The sequence below is a fragment of the Primulina eburnea genome, chromosome 17 (assembly GCF_022965805.1).
Source record: "Primulina eburnea isolate SZY01 chromosome 17, ASM2296580v1, whole genome shotgun sequence".
NCBI lineage: Eukaryota > Viridiplantae > Streptophyta > Magnoliopsida > Lamiales > Gesneriaceae > Primulina > Primulina eburnea.
The window spans coordinates 10811928-10834532 of NC_133117.1; the positions used below are offsets into that span (position 1 = coordinate 10811928).

A 22605-nucleotide genomic window follows, 5' to 3' on the forward strand; every position below is an offset into this window, starting at 1 on the left:
AACGAATGTGGCTCGGTAGCTAATCGGTACTATATTGTTGAATATGTTGATTTTTTTGGAATTTTGGAACGCCGTTTGAATTTATATTTCATTTAGTTTTATTTTTTGGGAATTAAATAAATTTAAATTCAAGAAATAGTAGTTTAATTATTTGAGTGATTGATGTTGGGTTATATATTTAAATTGGATTTGTGAATTATGTTACAATATATAGGCCGAGGATTTGAATTTGGAAGTTCAAGTTGACATTGGATTGTTTAAACTTTATGTTGTCGTTCAAGTCGGTATATATATGTTTTGGTTTGGTATATGTGTATGTAAAGATAAATTAATATGGTAATTATTTATTAAGATCAAAACAATTATATGAAATATTATAGTTATTTTAATTTAATATGAAAGAAGAGACATTTTCGTATATTTACTTAAATGACCAAAGTATTTACTTTAAGGGCTGGTGCATTATTATATAGTGTAGTAAAATTACCAAGGTAGTTACTTTAAGGGGCTGGTGTATATAATGTATTTGGTACATATGTATAAGTTTTCATACCTGCATTATTTTCACCTCCATGTAAACAATCCTGCAGTCCTTGGTAAAGTTCAGAGCGTATATCACGTTGATTGGAACGTATCCATCGTAGTCTTTGTGTTTCAATCTTTACGTAATTGTCAACTACGTATTGTTGAAGTAGACGACCTCCTCTAAGCAGCAAAGATGACGAATTTTCGCGTATCTAATCAAGAGGATAATTTACACTATATGAGTATAGTTGTAAATATACTTTTTAAAATTTTTGTAATTTAAAATATAAAGCATAAAGCATAAATTTTTTTCACTAATCTGTAGCATATACGCATAGTAATTTAAGCATGTTAACCGGGTACCATTGATACTTCGGCTATTTATGTCCCAACCATATGTTCCATGTGGCAGAAGTAGTGGATATTGCAAAGGATCATAATACCCAACTACATCTTGAATGCTGATAAGATTTCCACCGATTCCTTGTATAGTAATATCTCGACTGTTAAAAGTTTCTTGACATTCGTTGTCAACAATGACGGCTGCAACTTGAGATGTTGTTGGTAAACTGATGTTCATTAGGTTTTTGTTGCTTGATGATGAGCCTACAGTTAGGTATGTCTTGACATTTGCCAATCTGTCGAAATACGTGGACAAATGGATTGTGTTGATCAAGAATGTTTTGTATCTTGAACAGCAATTCTCGCCTTAGTTCTGGATTTTCATGAAGTCTATTGTCTATTTCATGTTCAGTGTCTACAATCCACATCTGCATGTACCTTGGCCTACAATTCTCATTTGGTAGGAGACTTCCAATAGAGTGGTATATTGATCCATGGGCTCGAAATGTGTAAATTCCATGTGTACCGGTCGCTAAAGACTCATCTAAGCTGACACCCATCGATGTGAAAGAGAAAACATGATTGTATGCCCTTATGAACTGCCGAAAATGCCTACCTTCCTCATTATCCGTTGCATACAACTCTTGCAATCCAGTAGGAGAAGGGATATTATCCAAATTTGTACTTCCATTTTTGCAGCAGAATTGTGATGTTTCACCATGAAACAATAGAGCGTGGCAATGTGGAAAAATTATTGGGTCAGACATTTGCCACCGATAATTTATCTCACTTTCACCGAAATTTCTTGCTATATTACGATATCGACGTGGACGTGGATATCGTCGTAGGTTACTAATGACATTGTTTTCAGTGAAATTATTTCCTGCACTTAATTTCAATTTAATATTCAAACTAAGAAATATGTATAATAAATTTTGGTGATGGAAGAATGAACCAATAGAATATATCTTCGAAATTGATTATTGTAAGATATTTGTAAACCTTGTATTTTTAAAAAATATATTTTCTAAATATTTCGTGATACACTGGTTATTGAAAAAAGTTGAAAATATATATATGATAAAATGATTTTGTTTCATGATGTTTTAATATAACTAATTTATTCTATTATGTTAGCCTCATATATTCATGACACAGGAAATACGTGTGCCTTTCTGGATTGTTGAAAGTATCCAATGCATATAAGCGATAATGAGGAATGTTTATATTTCATATAATTCAGTAATAATATAGATTATATTATTATAATTTATTTTTCATATTTATGTGAATTTTTTAAAAATGACAATAATTAATTTAAATATTAATTTTTTGTACGAACCTATTTAAATTGAACATTTTAAAAATGTAGCATATGTTAACGATATAGTTAAAAAAATATATGGTAGAGTTAGCAATTAGGTTGTGTTTTAAATTGATTGTTGATATAGTTAGACGTTGATTTTTGGTGTTTTTTATTATTTATAGATGAGATAATGTGAAGGCAAGAAAAAAATTATACATGTTATATCAGTTGTCTATTTGAATTTTGTAAATACCTTGATTATTTAAATAAGTTTGACGTTGACATGTGCTAGTACTCCCTTGCTCAAAATTTAATGTCATTGTTTGATAAGATAATGTCTGTATACGACACGTTTGTCCAACAACAGTTGTTGTGATACCTGAAATTGAAGTTGAATATTGAATATTTAATCTATTATTTGTGGATTTAGTATCAAACATTGGCTTGCATATCATATAAAAGAAATGCTAAAAATCATTAAAATTCAAACAGTTAAAAGAAAACATACCATCTTGATTTGAAGAAGTTTCCATTATTGTATGTGTTATGGTAGTCGTAGCCAAATTGTTGTTGATGGGAACTGAAAAATGGGTAAGAGCATTATATACGTGTAGTAGAATAATTAAAAAAAATCACAAATAATAATAATATAAATGGACGAAGAAAGAATATAATGATCGATAAAAAGGAAAAAAATCCATATAGTATATAATGTACCATTCAAATGTGTAGTAACATATGAATTGTGAAAGTTGGATTCATCAGAATATGTAGAATGGACACTTCTATTAATACGTCTTTGGTAGTTTGACCGACGTCGTGCTAGATTTGTTTGTCGTTGATCTTGTGTCAGTAATTGTCTTTGTGCTCGTCGTCGCGTTGTGTTTAATTGACGTCTTTCATCGTCATTACGATTGGTATGAGTAGTAGCCCGTGTAGAAGGAGAAGACAATGAAGCTAAATAGTATTTAAACCTATGACAATATTTTGAAGGCAATTCTTAAATATTGGTGTAGACATGTTTAAGTTTCGATGACTTCATAAATAAAATAACATGTAGAAACCATCGTTACACATTAAACGAAAAGAAAAAACATTGAGATTAAGAGGAAGGAAACTTACATTATTTGAGAAAGTGAATCGAACTTCGTGAAGCCAAAGAAAAAAATTCAGAGCACTATGTGAAAAATGACATTTTACTTCGTCAAGCGTTACTTCGGCAAAAATAAATTACGAAGTAATATATTACCAATAACTTCATTAATAACACAAGCGAACTAAAATAATATATTTTACTTCGGATGTTTAAAAACACGGGCTTCACTGTATTTTTTTTTTATATATTTTACTTCGCCATATCAATTTTGATGAAGTAAAAAATAATGAAAATATGAGTTAACGAAGTAAAAAGATTAAAACATGCGACGGATTACTAAACCGTCGCCAAATTTTAAATCGGCGACGGTTTAATTTTAACCCGTCGCTAAATTTAGCGACAGTCAAATAAAAACCGTCGCAAAGTTAAAACTAGCGACTGTTTTTTTAGAAACTGTCGCTATATTTAGCGACGGTTGTTATTTGACCGTCGCTAAAAGTAGCGACAGGTTAAAGTGAACCGTCGCCGATTTAAAATTTGGCGACGGTTAAAAGAACACTGTCGCCATTTTCAAAAAAATTCCACCCCGCATATATTTCCCTCCATTTTAACCGTCGCCGATTTAAATTGTTGCGACGGATTTTACTACAACCGTCGCCAGTTTCAAAAAAATTCAATCCCGCCTATTTTTCCCTCTATTTTCTTCCACTAAATACATACAAATTCTCTCCAATTTCTTCCACTTCACTTCACAACAATTAAAATTTTTTCTCACTTACACAATTTTACAACTTCATAACACTTAAAATTTTTATCACTTACACGATTTTCAATTTCACAACACTTAAAATTTTTATTTCTTACACGAATTTAACACTTTACAATACTTAAAATTTTTATCTCTTACACGATTGTACCAATTCATAACACAGATTTATTAAATTTTTTATATTTTAACGAACCAATTCATAACACAGATTTATTAAATTTTTTTTTATTTTACCTAACATATTAGCGACGGAACTCATATGAACCCCGTCGCTAGGTAGCGACAGTTTTTGATATAAATTCCGTCGCAAACTAGCGACGGTATTTAACATGACTTCTGTCGCAAATTAACGACGGTTTTTAACATGAATTCTGTCGCCAAATAGCGACGGTTTTTAACATGATTTCTGTCGCTAAATAATAATTAAGAGGAAATTATATAATATACTACTTCATTATTCACTATAATCGATGAAGTAAAACACATTTATTACTTCGGCACCGGTCCAATTCTGGACCGGTTTTCCTCCCAAAACCGGCCAAAAGACTTCGGTATTTTCAATACTACAACTTCGGGTATTATGCGAAGTAAAAGGTACATCTATTACTTCACGTCCATATACTTCGGCACTTAAGTACCCTATTACTTCAGATATTATCTGAAGTAAAAAGTGATTTTTGGCATAGTGGAGGGAAGAAAGTATTGTGTGAAAGACATTGACCAACAAATTTAAAGGAAAGAAAATCTTATGTGAGACATTTTCGAGATATAAGATTTGGAAGTGTCAAGCGAATGAGTGGATATTTTCAGTAAACCACACCGGAAGTGGTAAACCCTACAAAGCCTTAACATTGTCGTATCCAGATTAATTAAAAAAATCATGTTTTGGCACATAACTCAATATAATTTGTTATTTTTGTAGTTCAGAGTACAAACATTCAGTACATCCAATTACTTGTTAAAGGAAAAACAGTTGAGTCGAAACTTTGTAATTGTCTTATCCTGGATGCTTTTAAAAAGTCCACACCTCATCCCTTTTATCCATCTATACACCTGAGAGCCGATTTGTAGTTGTCAAATTGCAGTATATGACTGAGGAACATGGTTTGGTACAGTTAAGGGTTGTGCATAGCTTACACAGAGGCAGGAGTCTAATGATTATCCTGTTGTTAAGTGAAGGACTATGTACATGGAGCATAGCATAAATTAGACAATTGATTACCAAAAGAATACAAATATTGTACAACTATAAAGTGTTTGACTCACATACAAGCAAAGTGCAAAGGATACACGACAATTATATTCAGACTCAATAACCCATGGAATAGTAGGTAATGAATACAATTGAAATTTGAAAAGGTTTCATTTGAAAATAGGCTGTGAAGATGGTTTCTGAAACATGGAAAGAACAATACGTGTGAAATGGAGAGAACCCAAAATTAAATCCATTGCAAAATAACCGAATATCGAACCAATGTATTTCGTTAAATGTTTTGAGCACAACAAAGAAACCGAATATCACGCACATAGAAGCAAACAGAAATAAAATCAAACATGTATAGTCGATTATTACCTGGATTGTTGGCCTTCCGGATGAGTAACTCGGTGGATAGAATAAAGAAATAATAAGGCAAAACTTAATTTAATGTTGAATGCAACATAACATCCCATGATAAGCCCATGTCTGCGAACCCCACGATACCATTTTGGACCAATCCTCTTCAGTGGGACATCCTTAAATCCTGACTTTTTGAACCACTCAATGTATTCTTCCTCTTTTCGAAAAAGCAACCAAACATCTGCAAAGAAGTGAGACAACCAAAATGTAGGATACACAGGACCAATTATGCAAGCCGTCTCACCGAGTCGAAGAACTCTGTAAGCCTCCTTGATTCCAAGCTGTGGGTGTGGCCAGTACTCGATACTAATAAGATTCACAAAATCGTAGAACTTTTAAGAGATTTCCAACGAATTATTTCAATAGTTTATATGCAAATGCTTTAACTAATTAAGCAACTACACCAATATTTGCCTAGCTTTTCCTATACATGTTTCATCAACCCAAAATTATTCATTAAAAGCCATGATCCAGAGCCTTCAATTCACAATATCCAACAGAACCATCAATTAAAGATGCACACAGGACGTCTTGATAAAAATAACTTTTGGTGGCTCATACATAATCCAAAGATAGTTTGAAGCAACAACATAAGTCAAACTTTCAATAACACTAATAAAACAACATCTGATGAAACTATGCCATAATTCGCAAGCCTCATTCAAAGTAATTATTTAAAAAAACATGATTCAAGCCAACTGAAGTTCAAGTACTGGATCCGATAAAGCTAAATATCACCAAACACACAATTTAGACGCACATTTTAGACCCTTGTGATCGACGAAACATTAACAACAAACATGAAAGATGAGGACAACCCTCATCCCCAAATGTAGTGCCTATGCCTCGAGGCCTGTTTCACAGCCGAGATTCATACAACACAATAAAGGAGCATTCTATTACAGATATCAAAAACCAAATAACAATTCACCAAAAAAAAAAAATCAGAGAGATAATAACGTAAAAACTAACAAAGACAACAAAGCGCAACCTAGGATAAAGACATACATGTTTACGCCCTATAATCTGAAGAGGATGAAGGGAGGAAGATATTTGCGAACTTACCAGAGGGAAACTATGTTTTCTTGTCCAGAAAATTGATATTGACCCGGCAGATAGGAAAACAATTGATCTGTTGAAGGAGATAGTGCAGACGAAAGCGGATTCTATGAAGGTGAAGCAACAATATCTGAGAGAATTGTGCAGAGTCGGTGTGAGGGAAGGTTAATTTATGAAGATGATGCAGAGAGAATCGTGGAGCATAAGAGAATCGTGCGGAGTAATTTTATGGATCGGTTTTACTGGACATTTGGAAATATTTTGAGAGATATATATTACTGTGTTGAAGCAAAAGGGCAAAAGGGGAAGAAAAATTGGTGTCCGCATGGTAGTTTTTATAAGCCTCTCAGATTTAATAAAATAGTATAGATAGTATAGAAGTATAGAAGTATAGATACAGGCACATGCACGAAAATCATATTTTTATTGAAAATAAGCTTGCAATCATAAATAATTTATTCGTAAAGCTTTTCATCATCATATATCATTTTTGGGGTGAAGTTTGATACTTGAAATTGAATAGCTGTAATCGTATCATGTGGTCGACTGATCACTCTTAGCTCACCACTGCACATGGAGACGGGCAATAAGCACCGCCGTAAATGGAAATACGATCTTTGGGATCTTTTTGGGGAATTATCCCGTAAACGAGCATCATCTGGGGCCTTCTCCCTCATGATATTCCCAATTATATTATATCATATCATGTTTGTTAAGTCAGTTCACATCCTTTAAAATATTTTCATTTTCTTTTATTCATAAAATATTGTGTCCTTTCCAAATTCGTGAAGAAGCATTTTAACATAGAAAATCGTACAGCTTTAGCATAAATCATAAAATTCCATATTTTCATCAAAAAAATTTAAAATATCATTTAGCATGTATTATGATTCTTCGGGACACTGTCAAGACTTTAGTACAACCCGAGACGAAATGAACATTATAACCTTGGACTCTAAAATTCTCGATTTTTACTCTCTCTTACTTTTATTGACTCGAGCCTATCCCATAGTATCACATAAGCTTAAATTTGACTTCTCATTTTTTTCTTAAACATAAACCCGAGCCTTTCAATTTAATAACTTAATGACTAAACCATTAAGATTTTTAATCCCGAATTAATTCAAAAATTAATATTTTCTTCCCAAACTTTAAACATAAACTTTTCATACCTAAACTACCCCCGTGAGCCATGAGCCACACCCTGTTAACTACGGTTCAAGCCACCTCCTTTATTCTTAGCAATTTCGAACCTCTAAGCCCTAAATCACGTTTTATCCCAAAACCTTCGAACCACCCTCAAGCCACCTAGGACCAGAACCACACCAGTACCTCATGGACCCTTCTTGACATAGCCCAACCCAGCGCACCAGCCCTTAGCCAAAAATCGAGCCACACGCACCCATGCGTGCCCAATCCTTGATCGCGGCCTCCTATCTTAGAGCCACCTTGTTCCAGCCACCTAAGAACTCAACTAGGAATCTACTAGACCCTACTAGACCAGCATAGCCTGTCCTAACCGAGCCTTGCACCACCTTGAAGAAACCAGCCACATGCATGGGCGGGTGAGAGTCCTAGGGTGTAATGCCCGAGATTTATTTTGCTGTTAATCTACGATTATCGATTTTGAATTGATATGATTATGAAGGACCCCTCCGAGACTTGATTTGAGTTTTCATGTGATATTCGATGTGCGAGGACAGAACAACTCTCGCATATGCGCGACACCAATGCGCGAGATGGGCAGATGACCTCGCGCATATACGCGAAGAGTGTGCACGCATATGCGCGAGCATGTGCATAGGAAATGTGCATAGACAGTAGGTCTCGCGCATATGCACAGCGATGGTGCACGCATATGCACGAGCGGCTGAGAAGATAAGTGCCGAGACCAGTAGGTCTCGCGCATATGCGCCGAGGAGGGTCGTGCATATGCGCGAGACGTGCTGTTTGAAGAATCATGCCACGTTTTTCTACCATGCATTGAATATATATTAAAACAAATTTCATTCTTTCAGAATTTAGAATGAAAACCGAGGCCTTCCATGGAGATTCTTCAAGCTTGTAAATCGTAGATTTGTGATTACACAAAATCCGTCTGTCCGATTTTCGATCCGAGCTCAGTACCGTATTCCTCTCGTTGCACGATTCATACAGACGTAAGTTTTACTAAGTTTTGATATGATTTGAAATATGATATTGAAGGAATCGGATATGATTCATATATGGTGTTCTTGCGGTATTAGACATCGTATAATCGAAACCGGATGGAAGAATAGATACCGTATGGAATTGTTATGATTTTTCAGATCTGATTTGATTGAAATTATACAGATTTGGTATCCGATTATGTTTAGTGATTGATTGTGAGTTATTGGGATTGGTATATACTGATTTTGTATTACCGGTATAGTGAGATTGTGTTGTCATGCCGTTGAAACATAATTAGATTGAGTTCTGATTATATCCAGTATTGATTTTAGTGGTATATCGATATTTTACTACTCGATCTTGTCATTGCCAGATTGAGTATTGACACGCTTCGAATTTGAGACTTCGATTTTGTTAGATCGACAGAAAGAAAGGTATAAATCAATGTTAACCGGGAGATAAACTGGAGTCAGATTGGACTTGAGTTTCCCAAATACCACATACTTTATTTATTGCATTGATGTTTTCAATTCATGAGATTGATATGCTTAGTCTATTGATTTATAGCAAAGCGTATATTGAGTCATGGGCGGAGATGCCTAGTCATTGGCGAAAATGCCAAGTCTTTGGCGGATATGCAAAGACACTGGATGTTTGGTTTATATCGATGTTGCGTAGCAGCATATCGGCTTCTATTGCGGAGATTCGGTATATTGTAATATCCAGGAATCAGAATCCCTAGATTAGAGATGAGTCGAGTATGAGATGATGAGTCACTAGTTGATTTATAGTCTTATATCGATTCATGTCTTTCAGATTTTGATACATGTTATTGATATCTGTTTCATGCTTTTATATATGTTATATGATTGCATGTACACATTGTTTATACTGGGAATGTATTTCTCACCGGAGTTATCCGACTGTTGTTGTGTTTTTATGTGTGCATGACAACAGGTGTGACAGGATCAGGGTCAAGAAGAGGATTAGAGATTACAGTTAGCGTGGAGATCCGGGCCCAGAATTAGATTAGGATTCAGCACTTGATATATAGTAATTGAACCCTAGTTTAATTATAATGTAATTGTACAAGACTTGTACTTTTATATTGATGTTTATATTAGATGGATTCCATTATGTTTCTGAACTTGTATTTTTTTTTAAAAAAATTAGACCCATTTTATTGAATTGATCCAATTATTCCCAAGAATGATTAAGAAATGAATTAACGTCCGGGTCCCCACATAGGGCTTGCATACTCTTCCTTCTTTTGCTTCCGCCAATCACAGCCTTACATGAACCCTCCTAGCCTCTAAAACATGCCACAAACAAGCCTTGACCGGGCCCTAGCCGAGCCTTGGTGCGGTTCCTCCCTAGCCGAGCCCTTAAAGCCAATCCATTCCATGAAACCCAAGCCTCAAGACCTAGCCATGCACCGCCCCTCTAGCTTTTGTCCAGCCACCATCTCGCGCTTAAACGACACTTTTCCTATTCCTTTTTGTTCAATATTGGCAGCATGTCCTTAGAAATCATAAAGCGCCTTAAACAAGCGTAAAAACATCACAAATTTTAAAAATATACGTCTAACGTAAAATAATTTGAACGAAAATGTTTTCCATGCTATATGACATACATCACGCATAATATGATTTGAACGGTGCATTGAAAGAGTTTAGATGTGTGCCTTTGTGTTTAAAACGCTTGAATATGCGATTGTTGGCGTGGGTTGCGAAGGAGGACGAACGGACGATGAAAACTCCTCAAATTTGGCTCTCCAAAATCTAAAAAAATTGATTGTGTGTGTTGTATGAACTTTCGACTGCCAACAAGCTTTAGAACCCTAGTATTCTTGTAATGCCCAAGATTTTATCCTGTTAATCCGAGATTATTGATTTATGAATTAATGTGATTATGAAAGAAAAAGCCCGAGAAAGATATAAGATGACATGAGTTAGGTATGAGACCAGAAGGTCTTGCGCATTTGTGCGGAGACGAGGTGCGCATATGCACGAGAAGCACATGCCGAGACAGTAAGTCTCGGGCATATGCGCGAGACGGAGCGCGCATATGCACGAGCTGGTGTTTTCCTAAAATGCCGAGACAATAGATCTCGCGCTGAAAGGATCGGTTAGTCGAATAAAGAGTGTTTAGAAGGGGGGGTTAATTAAACACTGCTCAAATTTGAATATTCTTCGACAATATGAGATCAGTTTTGCTACAAACTGAAACTAGATATCCCATCGGTCAATAGCAATTAGTTAAACTGAATAAAACAGTTGCGGAAAATAAACTGACTAAAATATAGAGTATCTAACTGAAAATGACAACTGAAGTAATGACACCACAATTTGTTTCTGGATGTTCGGAGACTTGAATAACTCCTACGTCACCCCTTCTATCACGAAGATAGGATATTCACTAAAAGACTTTGATCAAATACAAAATACTGTACTGACCCACTTCAGTTTGGACTTATCACTTTGCCAAAACTGAAACTCTTAGTATACAACACTTTAACAGATCGTAACTGATCTTAGCACAACTTAGAAAATCTATCAACGTTTACAAAGTGCTATGTAAGCTCGAGAATGTAGTCTTGAATACTACTGATATAACTGATAAGTGTGAGCTTTGATTTTTGAATGCAAGTAGATATTTTTGCAGCGTGACAGCACGTAAAATGAGATAACTGAAAGTCGGTGTTTCTTCAGTTGCTGCCTTAGACTATTTATAGACTCTCCTCTCAATGGTAACATTAAAGAATATTTGAATTCTAACCGTTGATTGTCAAGTCGATATACTCTGACAGTCGTACACTGCTCATTCTGAAATGCGGCGTTCCACTACTAGTTGCAAGTATTTGTACTATCTGTCGGTTTTCGCTTTCAACTGATGACGTGTACAGCTGAGAGATCAGCTGGTAAAGAATCAGTTGACGAGAGTGAACTTCAGTTGTATCGATCAGTTAACTGAATTCAGCTGATGACATGTTCAGTTGACGATCAATTCAGTTGCTTAGTTCAGTTGGTTCATCTTTTGTCAAAACATCGGAATTAAGTTTCCAACACGCGCATATGCACGAGCATTGGACGCGCATATGCGCGAGATGGTAAAATGCAGAAGTGCCGAGACAGAGAGTCGCGCATATGCGCGGGTATTGGACGCGCATATGAACGAGACGGGCTGCATGAAGAATTAGCCACTTGTCGTTTCCATGCACTTATATAATAAATTCCTTCATTCATTTCAGAAGATTGCAGCTAAATAGCAAGACCTCCATGAAAATATTCTCAAGTTTTCTTCGTGTACTAGAATTGTGATTTTGCGAGATATGTCCGTCCGATTTTCGATCCGAGAATAGTTTTGTGCTTCTCTCGTCAAAGGCTTCAAAATGATGAAAGTTTTCTTATGTTCCTATGGTTAAAAAACTGGGTATTGGAGGAATCATGATATAATTGATATTATGTGTTCCTGAGATTTTTGTAATCGTATAATCGAAACCGGATTGAAGAACAGACACCGTATGCAATTGTTATCATTTTCCAGTTTTATTTGATTGAGACTCTACAGATTTTGAGAGTTATGGTTTATATTTGTTTATGATTATGAGTTGTTGAGATTAGTCTCTTATTGTTTGTATAACCTGTGGGGACCCGGGCTCTAACTCAATTCTTTTTGGGATTTATTAGATTTTTGCTAGAAAATGTGGGTCAAAATTTTGCTTTTAACATTAATTCAAATTATATAAAACAAGTACAAAAACTTTCTCTATTTTATTCTAGAAAACATCAGTACATGTCTTGTTACAGTACATTCATACAAACTAGTGTTCAATTCAAATTATACATCAAATGTAATATCACTAGTAATCTTCTGCTACGCCCGTAATCTCCAAGCTATCTCGATCTCTCATCTCTGTCTCGACCCTGATCCTGCCCCACCTGTTGTTATGCACACATACTGACACAACAACAGCCGAAAACTCCGGTGAGAACAAATCTCAGTATAAGACATGGTAAACATGCATATACACAACATAATAATGAAGCATACTATCATTAATAAATATCAATAACATGTACCATAGTCTATGAAACATGATCAATATAAGCATGCAATCTAAATCAACTCATATCTTGACTCAACTCTTATCTAACTCTAGGGATCTCGGTGTGAATAAGACGTCACAGTCTGCCACCTACCCTCCCAATTGGGGTGACGCTACGTCTTATTCCTAAACTTCGGTCCTGTCTGTATCGAATGTCTGCAATCGGAGGAAATCTGCTCCTATGCGTTGATACCACCGAACATCTAGAAATTAGGCATTTCTGCCAATGGCACTCCTATCTTAAATACTTGAATATAAACCATTAGACAAAGCATAAATATATCCAAACATAAACACAATCTAGGATGTGATTTTGGGAAACTCAAATCAAGTCTAATTCGAGTTATCTTTTCCCGAATCCACATGAATTATACCTTTCGTTGTCGTAGTCTTAAATCGAAGTCTCGAAGCCGGAATATCAACTCTGTCAATCTTAATCTGAAATTGTAATGTATAGATATATTCTATCAAAATACAATTCGAAGCAAGCCTTGTACAAATCATTCAATCTCGGTACAATTTCGACGGCATAACGACGTAATCTTTCGATACCGGTCATATCAACACAAAATAATCAATATCCACAACTCACAATTCTCATCATAAACACATCTAAGCTCTGAAATCTGTATATCATAATTTCGATACATGCTGGAAATCACAACAATAGCATATCATATCCGTTTCTCAATCCGTTTACGTTTCTACGATGTCTATAATCTAATGAACACATAATTACAAACATATCAGAATTTCCCCAACATGTAAACTTCAAACCATGCTGAAGATGAACAATACTTACATCCTCTTGTAGCCTTTGATGAGAGGAGCTCAAAACCAAAATCGAATTAATGTTTGGATGGATGGATCTTGTACAACTTACTTTCTAAACTATAAGAACTTGGAAGCTTTTATGGATGCTCTCGGTTCTCTCTTTCTGAATGCTGAACCAAATGAAGACAACACTTGATATATGCATGATAAGGGACACATGGTTTATTTTTTCATAAAACACGTCGCACCGTAGGTGCGCTCACTTCTGACCACGGGTGCGCTCAACCTTCGGCATGCCATCCAAAAATTTAGAAAAGTTGACCGCGGGTGCGCTCTCTCTATCACCGCGGGTGCGGTGTCACTACTGTATAAATGTCCAACTCTCTGTCCATCAACCGCGGAGGCGCTTCTTCTCGGACCGCGGGTGCGCTCACCCTCCAGTTGCAACAACACAACTTACTGTCTTCCCACCGCAGGTGCGGTACGCGGGTGTGGTGTCCCTTCGGCCACACATTCCAAAATTCAGAATAAATGACCGCGGGTGCGGTAGGTGTTGCTATGCAGATGCGGTCTATACCTCATGCAACACTTCATAATTTCATTTGATCAACCTACAATCTTGGGCATTACATTTCTACCCCTCTTAAATATGAGTTCGTCCTCGAACTCGCTAGCAATCAATCAAGGTATGTACAAACAAAAATATGATCAAACTGAATAAATACTCATATCATGAGAATAGCTCGGGATATCTCTATCTCATTTCTGAGTCTGTTTCCAAAGTCGCTTCTTCAGTGCCATGATGACTCCACTGAACTTTCACAAGCAGAATAGTCTTCGTTCTGAGCTGTTTTTCTTTTCGATCTAGAATCTGCAATGGTTGCTCAAAATAACTGAGTGTTTCGTCAAGCTCGGCTTCGTCAGGCTGAATGACATGAGAAGCATCAGGCATGTATCTACGCAGCATCGATACATGAAAAACATCATGTATCCCATATAAAGAAGGAGGAAGAGCAAGTCGATATGCTCGATCGCCAATCTTCTCAAGAATCTCGTAAGGACCGATGTATCTAGGAGACAACTTTCAACGTTTGCCAAATCTGACAACGCCTCTGAAAGGATAAATCTTCAAAAACACTCTGTCTCCCTGCTCAAATACTAACGGTCTACGCCTGATGTTCGCATACTTAGCCTGTCTATCTTGCGCTGTCTTCATTTTCTTCTGAATGATCTTTATTTTTCGGTCATTTCACGTATCATATCAGGCCCAAGTTCTGGTGCCTCTGAGATGTCATCCCAGTACAGTGTAGATCTACACTTCTTGCCGTATAAAGCCTCAAACGGAGCCATCTCAATGCTCGTCTGATAGCTGTTGTTGTACGAGAATTCACAAAGTGGTAGTGAATCCTGCCAACTAGTGCCAAAGTCTAGCACTACAGCTCTCAGCATATCCTCTAAAGTCTGGATAGTCCGCTCTGACTATCCGTCTGTCTGGGGGTGATAAGCAGTACTCATGTGTAAAGTCGTACCTAAAGCCTGCTGCAAACTGTGCCAGAAATGTGAAGTGAATCGTGGATCACGATCTGATACGATAGACTTCGGCACACCATGCAATCTGACAACTTCTCGGACATATATCTCAGCCATCTGATCATGTCGATATGTCATTCTGTACGGAATAAAACAAGCCGATTTGGTCAATCTGTCAATAATGACGCAAATTGCATCACAGCCCCGGGATGATCGTGGTAACTTCGTAACGAAATCCATGGAAATGTGGTCCCATTTCCATTCAGGAATAGATAGACTCTGAAGTAAATCTCCGGGCTTCTTTCTCTCGGCTTTTACATGTTGGCAATTCAGGCACCTAGACACAAACTCTGCAATATCTGACTTCATCTGTTTCCACCAGAATTGTGTCTTCAGATCGTTGTACAACTTCCTGCCACCAGGATGAATACTGAACCGACTACAGTGCGCTTCTGACAATATCTGTTATTTCAAATCTGAAACATCTGGCACTACAATATGGTTATTCACGTACAAAACATGATCACGTACCTGATATTCTGACAAATGCTCTGATCGGACCATCTCAATTGACTTCTGAACATTCGGATCAGTTCTTTGTGCTTCTTTGATTTCATAATCAAATTTGGCTCAACTTGAATCGCAACAAGTCTCAATGGTCTGCTATCTGTGTCAAATGCTAAATCAGACAAACAACAATCTTCAACTAAATTCGAAACACCTATCGTCGATAAGGATAGAGAACATACCTTTCGACTCAAGGCATCCGCTGCTGCATTTGACTTCCCTGGATAGTACTTGATTTCGCAATCGAAATCCTTTAATAAGTCAAGCCATCTACGTTGTCTCATGTTCAACTCTGACTGAGAAAATAAATACTTCAGGCTTGTGTGATCAGAGTAGATCTCAAATTTCTCGCCATAGAGATAGTGACGCCAGATCTTTAGTGCAAATACGATAGCCACCAATTCAAGATCATGAATTGGGTATCGAATCTCGTGTGGTTTCAGCTGTCTCGAGGCATACGCAATCACATGTCCTCGCTGCATAAGAACACATCCTAATACCCTGTGAGATGCATCACAATATACAACAAAATCACCCATACCTGAAGGTATCGTCAATACTGGAGCACTGGTCAGTCGTCTCTTCAACTCTAAGAAGCTAGATTCACCGGCTTCAGACCACACAAATGGCGCATTCTTCTGTGTCAATTGGGTAAGTGGCTTCGTAATACTGGAGAAATCTTATATGAATCGTCGATAGTAGCCTGCTAGACCCATGAAACTGCGTATCTCTGGCATAGAAGTCGGTCTAGGCCAACTGATCACAGCTTCCACTTTACTCGGATCAACAGAGATACCGTCTCCAGATATAATATGACCCAAGAAGACAACCTGTCTCAGCCAGAACTCACACTTTGACAGTTTTAGCATATAATCTCTCATTTCTCAACGTATGCAACACAATTCTTAAATGCTCGGCATGATCGGTCTCATTTCTTGAGTACACCAAAATATCATCAATAAAAACAATAACAAACTCATCCAAATACCTCTGAAAAACACGGTTCATCAATCCCATAAACACCGCTGGCGCATTCGTTAAACCAAAAGGCATGACAATAAATTCATAATGTCCATACCTGGTTCAGAATGCTGTCATCGATATATCAACATCTCGGACTCTCACCTGGTGATATCCGGACCTCAAATCAATCTTGGAATAGACGGAGGATCCCTGCAACTGATCAAATAAATCGTCCATACGAGGCAAGGGATACTTGTTCTTCACTGTTGCCTTGTTCAGTTGCCGGTAATCAATGCACAATCTCATCGAACCGTTTTTCTATCGCACAAATAGCACTGGAGCGCCCCAAGGAGATACACTCGGTCTGATGTAACCCTTGGCCAATAAATCTTCGAGCTGTTCTTACAGTTCAATAGGTGCCATTCTGTACGGAGCTCGAGATATAGGAACTGTACCTGGTATGAGATCAATGCTGAAATCAACCTCTCGGACTGGAGGTAACCCTGGAATCTCGTCTGGGAATACATCAGCAAACTCGCGTACCACTGGCAGATCTGCCAATGCTGGGCTCAATTTCAGTAGGTCTACTAAATATATAAGGAACCCATCTGCTCCTTTCTGCACCAATCTACTCATAGTCAAAGCAGATACTAAGGGAATCCGAGATCTGGAACCCCTACCGTAGAATTTCCACTCGTCAGCCATCTCTGGTCTGAACCTGACAATTTTCTGGAAACAATCTACAGTAGCTCTGTACTTGGTTAACATATCAATCCCAACAATACAGTCAAAATCAGCTAAACCAAGAACGATGCAATCTAAGTCAATCTCATGACCCTCGAACTGCAGTATACAATGTCTAACCGTAGTCACAGGTACAAGACCACTTCCCAACGGAGAAGAAATAGACACTACACGAGATAATGACTCGACAGGCAATGAATGCAACAATGCAAAGCGCTCAGATATAAAAGTATGAGATGCACCCGTATATATCATTACATAGGCAGGATAACCGCAAAGAAAATAGTTACCTGCTATAACATCGTCCGGTGCATCCTGAGCCTACTCCTCCGTCAGTGAAAATACTCTAGACTGCTGTCTAGGAGGCTAGCTCACTGTCTGGCTACCTCTGGCTCTGGGCTGAGTCTGTGTAGGAGCGGGCTGAAAAGAGTGGACAGATGAAGCTTGCCTCTCAGGCTGAGCTACTGAACCCGATGATCCTACACTCTGAGCCTGTTGCGCACCTCTCTGTGGATAAACTCTGGCAAAATGTCCCTGCTGTCTGCAGATTTTTCAGCGACCCATCACACTCTGACACTGCACGGTGGCATGTCGGCCTCCACAAGAACTGCAATATAAACCTGTATACTCTGTACTCTGGCCAGGACCTCTCTGTCGGTACCCACTGGAGCTCGACAAACTGCTCCCTGATCTCTTAAACTGTTTGCGCTTTGCTTTCAATTGGTCTTTCTTCCCGCTGCTACTACCACTACTCTCAAATCTTGGAGGTGTTTGGAAAGAGGGTTGTGGCGGCTTCGGAGTCGGAGCAACATAAGAAGTGCTTCGTTGCCTAAGCAATCCAGCTTCTGTCCCCTTGGCACGGTCCAAGGCCTCTGAAAAACTGTTTGGTCGACCGGTATTTACCAAGGTAAAGATTTCCGGATTTAGGCCATTGATAAACTGATCCGCAACGACCTCGTTACTCTCGGCAACATGAGGGGCAAATCGGAGTAATGTCGAAAATTTAGCAACATATTCTTCAATATTCAATTGTCTCTGTCTCAAATTAGCAAATTCAGCACCTTTGTCTTTTCGGTAGGACACAGGGAAGAATCGCTGATAAAACTCAGTCTTGAACACCTTTCAAGTGATCGGCGTGCCACGATGTTCCAATGCTCTTTTCATAGTTAGCCACCAATTCTTTGCAACGTCTTGCAATTGATGTCCAAATAATTTCACTCGTCGGTCGTCGGTGTATTCAAGGGAATCAAATAGCATTTCAATGTCATCGAGCCAGCTTTCACAATCAATAGCATTCTCAGTACCTTTCAGTGTCGGTGGCCGGAAAGACTGAAACCGTTTCAATAAAGTCTCCATCGGTGTAGCAGTAACGTCCATCGGATCATTGGATGTACTGCCCTGTTTTGGTGCCCGACCTGCTACTGGCTGCGGTACTCATCGAGGCAGCATATCTGATTATCAAACAGATTAGTACACAATCTATATAATCTGTCTCAGCCATCCTCTGATCCAGAATCGGTTCTGATTCAATCTTTGAAAATACATGCTGTAAATCAACTCAGATACAACATGTAATAGGGAAAGCAATAAATCATTCTAGCACATCATAAATCAAGGAAGATGACTCGATCTACCCCGCTCATTCTATTCTATTTCCGTCTACGGAACCTACTGCTCTGATACCACTTGTTGTGAGGACTCGGGCTCCAACTCAATTCTTTTTGGGATTTATTAGATCTTTGCTAGAAAATGTGGGTCAAAATTTTGCTTTTAACATTAATTCAAATGTATATAAAACAAGTACAAAAACTTTCTCTATTTTATTCCAGCAAACATCAGTACATGTCTTGTTACAGTACATTCATACAAACTAGTGTTCAATACAAATTATACATCAAATGTAATATCACTAGTAATCTTCTGCTACGCCCGTAATCTCCACGCTATCTCGATCTCTCATCTCTGTCTCTACCCTTATCCTGCCCCACCTGTTGTTATGCACACATACTGACACAACAACAGCCGAAAACTCCGGTGAGAACAAATCTCAGTATAAGACATGGTAAACATGCATATACACAACATAATAATGAAGCATACTATCATTAATAAATATCAATAACATGTACCATAGTCTATGAAACATGATCAATATAAGCATGCAATCTAAATCAACTCATATCTTGACTCAACTCTTATCTAACTCTAGGGATCTCGGTGTGAATAAGACGTCACAGTCTGCCACCTACCCTCCCAATTGGGGTGACGCTACGTCTTATTCCTAAACTTAGGTCCTGTCTGTATCGAATGTCTGCAATCGGAGGAAATCTGCTCCTATGCGTTGATACCACCGAACATCTAGAAATTAGGCATTTCTGCCAATGGCACTCCTATCTTAAATACTTGAATATAAACCATTAGACAAAGCATAAATATATCCAAACATAAACACAATCTAGGATGTGATTTTGGGAAACTCAAATCAAGTCTAATTCGAGTTATCTTTTCCCGAATCCACATGAATTATACCTTTCGTTGTCGTAGTCTTAAATCGAAGTCTCGAAGCCGGAATATCAACTCTGTCAATCTTAATCTGAAATTGTAATGTATAGATATATTCTATCAAAATACAATTCGAAGCAAGCCTTGTACAAATCATTCAATCTCGGTACAATTTCGACGGCATAACGACGTAATCTTTCGATACCGGTCATATCAACACAAAATAATCAATATCCACAACTCACAATTCTCATCATAAACACATCTAAGCTCTGAAATCTGTATATCATAATTTCGATACATGCTGGAAATCACAACAATAGCATATCATATCCGTTTCTCAATCCGTTTACGTTTCTACGATGTCTATAATCTAATGAACACATAATTACAAACATATCAGAATTTCCCCAACATGTAAACTTCAAACCATGCTGAAGATGAACAATACTTACATCCTCTTGTAGCCTTTGATGAGAGGAGCTCAAAACCAAAATCGAATTAATGTTTGTATGGATGGATCTTGTACAACTTACTTTCTAAACTATAAGAACTTGGAAGCTTTTATGGATGCTCTCGGTTCTCTCTTTCTGAATGCTGAACCAAATGAAGACAACACTTGATATATGCATGATAAGGGACACATGGTTTATTTTTTCATAAAACACGTCGCACCGTAGGTGCGCTCACTTCTGACCGCGGGTGCGCTCAACCTTCGGCATGCCATCCAAAAATTTAGAAAAGTTGACCGCGGGTGCGCTCTCTCTATCACCGCGGGTGCGGTGTCACTACTGTATAAATGTCCAACTCTCTGTCCATCAACCGCGGAGGCGCTTCTTCTCGGACCGCGGGTGCGCTCACCCTCCAGTTGCAACAACCCAACTTACTGTATTCCCACCGTAGGTGCGGTATCAATGGCAGCGCGGGTGCGATGTCCCTTCGGCCACACATTCCAAAATTCAGAATAAATTACCGTGGGTGCGGTAGGTGTTGATGTGCAGATGCGGTCTATACCTCATGCAACACTTCATAATTTCATTTGATCAACCTAAAATCTTGGGCATTACATCACCGCTATCTCGAGATTGTGCCGTTATGCCGTCGAAACGTAACTGGATTGAATATTGATCAATCAAGTCTTAATTTGAATTGAAAGTTGATAATGCACTTTTCAAATATGTTATTCCAGACTTGGTATTGAAGGCTTCGAAGACACAACAAAGCCAGATTGATAGTTGATTTCGTCAATCAAGAACTACGAAAAGAAAGGTATAAACCAATGTTAGACCGGGATTTATGTAATGCCCAAGAATTATAGAATTGATAAGACAAGATTATGAGATGTTGCATGGACAGAAAATTTGAATTTTGAAAATTGATGGACCGCACCGGTGAGGAAAAGACCGCACACGCGGTGGAGTGGCAGTAAGGTAGAATATTTTTACAGTAGCAACACGCACCCGTGGTTCTAGACAGACCGCACCCGCGGTGTGGCTACAGTAGACAGAGCACACCCGCGGTAATAATCAGAGCGCACCCGCGGTCATTGAATTGTGGAAAATAAAAAGGGCTGCCGAGAGCAGACCGCACCCGCGGTCTGGAGAGGAGCGCACCCGCGGTGCAACGTGCAGTATGAAGTTTTAGCCACTTGTTTGGCATGCAACTGAGCTATATATATATATATGCATCTGATTCTCAAGATTTCAGAAGAAGAAATCGTGAGTTTCCTCTCAAACCTCTCTTTAGAGCTTTCCACAGATGTAAATTAGGATTTTGAGATATCCGTGTATCAGAATTTGAATCAGAAAGCAGTATCGTATTCCTCTTGCTACGGGCTACACAAGGACGTAAGTTTTATCACGTTTTGAGATATTTTGGAAATATGATGTTGTCAGAACTGAATATGATTCAGATATGGTGTTTCTACTACCGTAAGTATTGTATAATCGAAGTCAGATTGACGAATAGACTGTTTATACAATTGTTATTAATTTCGAAAGATATTGATTGAGATTGAACCCTAGATTTGTATTGTTTGATTCAAGAATAGAGAGATGATTATTCTTATGTGTTCTAGATAGATTATTCAGTATATTTGTGAAATCAGATCAGCATCTCTTGAGTTGAAATTGATAGATATTGATATGCCGTCGAAACATCAGTTGATTTAGATTGATTAGACTTGATATTGATTGAGATTCATTGTTATATCGTTGACATTGATCAGATTGTATACCGATTGGAGTATTGATAAAAAAAGGTCGCGAATTGAGTTATATACTGATATGGTATTTATATGATTGTCATTATCAGATTTGGATATGGAAAGATTGGGATACGAGACTTTGTCTTCATCAGATCGCGAAGAGAAAGGTATAAATTGATGTTTATTGGGAGATCGACTTGAGTTAGATTCTACTCGAGTTTCCCTAAACCACATACTTGTATGGTATTGTTTTTATACCTGTATGTTTTAATGATTATGTTTATTCTACTGAGAGAGAAAGTAGAAAGCAGAGAGCTATTGAACAAGAGTCACTGACAGAGGGGC

General features: G+C 37.7%; 1 long non-coding RNA gene across 1 annotated transcript; it reads right to left on the reverse strand.

Annotated features, from left to right (window-relative positions):
- Nucleotides 1–1096: 1096 nt before the first annotated feature.
- Nucleotides 1097–3342, reverse strand: LOC140818443 (uncharacterized). Its single transcript, XR_012114983.1, has 4 exons — nucleotides 2891–3342; nucleotides 2682–2753; nucleotides 2427–2552; nucleotides 1097–1750 (listed from the first exon to the last, which is right to left on the reverse strand). It is a non-coding gene; the product is annotated as an uncharacterized lncRNA (long non-coding RNA).
- Nucleotides 3343–22605: the final 19263 nt, after the last annotated feature.